Source organism: Micropterus dolomieu, linkage group LG17 (assembly GCF_021292245.1).
Source record: "Micropterus dolomieu isolate WLL.071019.BEF.003 ecotype Adirondacks linkage group LG17, ASM2129224v1, whole genome shotgun sequence".
Taxonomy (NCBI): domain Eukaryota; kingdom Metazoa; phylum Chordata; class Actinopteri; order Centrarchiformes; family Centrarchidae; genus Micropterus; species Micropterus dolomieu.
The window spans coordinates 38,833,865-38,838,992 of NC_060166.1; the positions used below are offsets into that span (position 1 = coordinate 38,833,865).

Genomic DNA, 5,128 nt, shown 5'->3' on the forward strand with positions numbered 1-5,128 from the left:
TTCTTTATGGTCAGAACAAACACTTGATCACTTCATCTATCTGAGGCAGAACATTCAAAACTATTAAGTGTTTTCAACAAATATGCACGAGTAAAATTAAGTTAAATGTTTCAGTCCCTTTTCCTCAATATAAATAAATATCTGTTGTATGTAACAAGGAATTAAATCAAACACTTTTTGAACATTTGTTTATTGTTCTATACTGTGAAAATCATCATTACTGTTTAATTGTCCAGTCCTACTTTGTACCCAGAATCCCTCAGGGTTAGCAGCTGCGTCTAAACTACGTAAAATGTAAACGTAAAATGTTAAATGTTTTGTCTTTGCCGACGTGTTTAGGCCCAGTCTGATCTGGTTAAACTCTCGTTTCCCTCAGTTTAATCTGCTGGCTGTTTCATTGGTTTAAGCAGACAATCCCATCTGTTCATTTATAAAAAGTTTATGAAATACTTTTCCAGAACATGTACTATATTGTGATACCATACATATCAATATCACAATATATATAATAAAGTGATATTGATATGTGACAGGATTTGTACATTTAACAAAACATTTAGAGCTGCAACGATTAGTGAAGTAACTGATCGACAGATTTGGCTGCTTTTCCTCATCTCACGTTATTGTAAATTTCTTCTTTCGGGGTGTTTTTGTTTTGAGTCACTGGCATTTTTCACTGCTGTTTTTTGATGCTTTTTCAACCAAGCAGTTAATTAATTGACAACATAATCATCAGATTAAACACATTTCTCCTATTTATTTATAAAAGGCATTTGGAAACGGAAATTCAAGTTGCAGGCGATCTGATGAAAAATCTTCTTACGGCATCGAGGCTGTACGGAGATCGCGGCCTTGCCTCAGATATCATGAAAGATGAGAGAAGTGTGTCCTCACTTCCTGTACCTTCACCTCACAGCCTCCTGAGAGAAGCTTGAACTCAGTAAGACGTGGGAGGTGGGAGAAGTGTGCCTCCTCGCCTTTGAAGCGCTTCAGTCTGCCTGTTGGCTAGACAGGATACAGCCAGACGCTTTATAATGTGTGAGGACCAGGAAGGACAGTCCTGGTTCCCGCATCCTCAAAAGGCTTCAGAAGAGAACTCACCAACTACACAAATCTGATCCTGGTCCCACCATCACCATGAAACGGTTTCTTTTTTAAGCTCATTAAAATGATGGCGTTTTGGGAGTAGAATCCCAACATGCAGACACGCTGAAACGCAAACCTGACTTTCAAAAACAACCGGTTATGTGCTGTGATTGGCCGATGAGGGGGAAAAAAAGAAACCAAGGTTTGACCCGTGTCGGTCCGAATGGGGTATTATTGTTACGCAGGTGACCTCTGACCTCTGGGTAACAGTAGTAGGTTGAGTGAAAAGACACTCCCTGATTCATCTCAATTTTCTGATCAGCTGATTGGTCAGTTTGTCCAAGCAGTGCACAGAAATGAAATCAATAAAAGAACAAACTTATTCTTCATCAGCTGTCAGTTTTCTGTATATTGACGAGTGATTTTAGCGCTCTGTTGAGTTCAACAATCCTCCGTACTGTCACGCGAAGCCCAGCCAGGATCGAAACACTGAAAACCACGGCCAATATTTTTATCATTCATAAAGAGAAAAAGATATTAACTATGAAGAGAATTACCTAACAAAACCCAACCAAAACAAACATCTTAATAAAAATATAAGCCCTAACTCGTGTATGATTCAAGTCAATAAAATCAAACATCTATTGAACGCTGTTAAAGATGACGTTACTGGTGGCACTACACAGTAATAATATCTGATGTCACACTGCGTTGATCTTTTTGAATGAACGTGGTCTCTCTCTATGAATTCAAACTTTATATCTGATCCGTCTTCTGCACAGCGTCACTGTCAGCATCCTCTCCCCGCTACAGAGTTCCTGTGCGATGAATGATGACCTTTAGCACCTTTTACAGATTCTGGGTCACCTGCAAAAATTGCAGAGTGAAAGAAAAACATCGTATTTGGTCCGGAGCAAAGCAAGTGAACTACGGGGGATTTCCTGCTCTAAAATGCGTCCTAAGCAAGCAACAAGGTCTTTCCACTTTCAGCAAGCTGTAACTTTATTACCGGAGCAGAAGCTGGACGACATGCAGAGACCGCACACGCTCCTGTGAAGTGTTGTCTTTGAAGAGCGGGCACACGCCACACATCACAGCACTGCTGAGCAAATGTCCTCCGTGAGGACACGAAAGAGCCCGAGGAGGCGAGATAAGTGTGGCGCAGGACGGCCGCCACGCCGCCGCGAGAAGTGTGTCGTCTGCTGGGGGCAGGATGTTCCTCGTGACAGGATGTGCAGGTGAGATAAGTGTGCTCTTTGAAGGAAGCAATCCTCCCCGACTGTAAGGAAGTGAACGGAGCGGAGACATCGACAGTTCACCGTTCCCACGTCCACACCTCGTCAGCGCCGGGTTCATTTGGCCCGAGTACAAATACGTCAGGGCTAAAGATTCATTTTGGTGACTCTTAAACCTGCAACTTTTAATTAGAATTATGAAACTGGACTTCGATCAGGTGACCTCGTGCTCGTGATCACAGGGTTATGGATGTCATGATGGTTCATCACTCTGGATGTCAAACTACGGAACCATTTCACGTTCAAGAAAAGAAAATAGCAACAGAAATGAACCAGTTATTGTAATGAGTCTGCCTTTGTGCTGCAGGATGTCGAGTAAAGATGATGCAAATCAGTTCTCGCTGAACGACTCTTCTTCTTTCTCGGGGCGACGGCTTCTTTGTGGCGACGACAAAGAGCGCTTAGCAGGAAGCCATCCTGAGACGTTTGGCTCTTTGTACTAACAAAAGGATCCTAATGTGAGAGAAGTGTGCCCTTTGAAGCGGCTCGTCTTCCCAGACCAACGCCTCCAACAGCAGATCCAGGCAGAGAGAAGAGAGACGGGGACCACAGGACAGTCAGCTGTCATATAGGAGGCCGTTTGATGAAATGAGCGTCGTAGATCCAAGTTCTTGACTTCAGCTTCTTTAAGATGTCACAAAAAGCACTTTTCTGATTTTAGTAATCACTCTAGGTTGATTTTAAAACTACAAAGATGTGATTAATATTATCTGATGCACAGGCCCCTGTTTTCAATCTCAGGTCAAATCAAAAGGTACGCTTGCAAGCTTTATGGAGCTTTCAAGGGCGGCAACGAACGCTTATTTTTATTATCGACTACATTTTTATTTTATTAAAATTTTCTTGATTAAAAGATTAGATGTGTTTGATCTATAAAATGTCAGAAAATGGTGATAAATGTTGTCAATGTGCTTTTTCCTCAGTTTTTCCTGCAGGATGTGCAGAGACTATGGTGGGGGGTCCGGGGCCCCGAGAGGCTCCGGTAAAGTAAATTACATGATTCCGTTTACTTTTAATAGACACATGTAATATGTTTTATACTTTCTGTGAATATAATCCAGTTAATTATATTATTTCCATCCTGTACAGACGCCTTATTTTGAAAACCGGACGTTGTCACATGTGTTTCCTCCTCGCGCTAAATCCATCCAGTCTGACCCGGTTTGATAAATAATGCTGTAACATGAAGACTTCACAGCCTCTCTTCATACTAAAGAGACAAACTGACAGGATAAAGTCTCTAACCTGCCTGTCAGCTCGCTCTGAGCCGCTTCACTTACCGTAAAGGCTGGAATATGTGTGCACTCCAAATGTAGGTGCGGCTAGTTTAATCTCCTCACAGACGAGAGACAGAAACACTCACAGCGGGTCTTTTCTAAGAAGTCAGCCACAGATGGAGCAAACGTGCTGGAGACAGTTCAGCAGAACAGCGTCTGCAAACGGCTCGGACTCTTTAAAATGCTTCCACACTGCCGACATGTGACAGATATGGACACATGTCGACGTGATTGTTTGGTAAAATTTAAAAATCGGCCTTTTGATTCATTAAGCCGAATACCGAAACTGTTTTTTTTTGCAATTTTGGTTGAACATTCGGTGCATCCCTAAAAGCAAAGAAACCAGGAAATATTCACCTTTCAGAAGCTGTAAACAGACATTGGACTTTCTTTCTTACTCAAAATGATGTTAAAACGATTAATTTAATAGTTACAACTAATCGATTACATGACGTGCAGCTTACTGTCAACCACCTTGAGATGTGGTCAAAAATCTACTTCCATGCTCAAACATATTATGAATGTACAAATATTTAACGTTTGAATGGGCTGTCGGTTACAGATTGGGGCTACTTAAATTACTATAATTAATTAAGTTACTTCATTTATAAATTAAATAAGACAATAACACCACTGCAAGAAGAAGTTGGCTCCATATTTTGCTTCTGGCACCAGTTCAGAGGTCTGGGATCAAACCGGTGATCAGACTGATTAAATAATAATACAACGTCGCTGCTTATCTGAGCTATGAGACATCTGGTCAAACCTTAATGTGTTAGAAATGATATTTCATTAGACACAGTCCCTTTAGGTGACTTGAGAGGACTGGAGGTGATGGTCATCCGTGTGTGGAAGTGGGATAATTTGGGCTCTTTGATGTTCCTGACTTTCCCAAAGTCTCAGCTCAGACGAACGTGACTTCTCAGCTACGTGCCGAGTGTGCTGCCCCGTGCCTTACAGTGGGACCGTGAACAAAAGATGGAGAAGGTGAGATAAGTGTGCTCCTTCCTTTCCCGTACCGACACCTCTGACAGCTACCTCGCTCGTCTGTCCACGTTAACACTTCTGACGGACACAAGCCACAGCCGCCTGTGACGTGTGTCCCTTACAGAGTGCTATGCAACAGGAAGAGGCCCTCCCACCTGCGAGGTGAGCAAAACGCCACCGCACATCAAAAGGAAGCAATGGGTAAACAAAGGCGGCTGACATTCGCAGCTACGTGCCGAAGTGTGCCGACACAAACCACCGTTTCAGCTCGGCTCTGGTCAACGCGCACGTGAAGATCTCATTTGAGCCTGAACAGACGGGTGAATGAGTCTTCACTGTGTGGACACAAGCTTTTAAACCACAATCATCTTAAAACACAGGCACTGGCAGGCACTGTTGGTGATGTGTGCACAATCACACCTGGAGGGGGGGTGTGTGTGTGTGTGTGTGTGTGTGTGTGTGTGTGTGTGTGTGTGTGTGTGT

General features: G+C 42.8%; 1 protein-coding gene across 3 annotated transcripts in view; it reads right to left on the bottom strand.

Annotated features, from left to right (window-relative positions):
- The window catches only part of timm50 (translocase of inner mitochondrial membrane 50 homolog (S. cerevisiae)), a 48,732-nt gene that overhangs the window by 30,144 nt on the left and 13,460 nt on the right, over nucleotides 1–5,128 (bottom strand). The gene's annotated exons all lie outside the window — the stretch shown is intronic.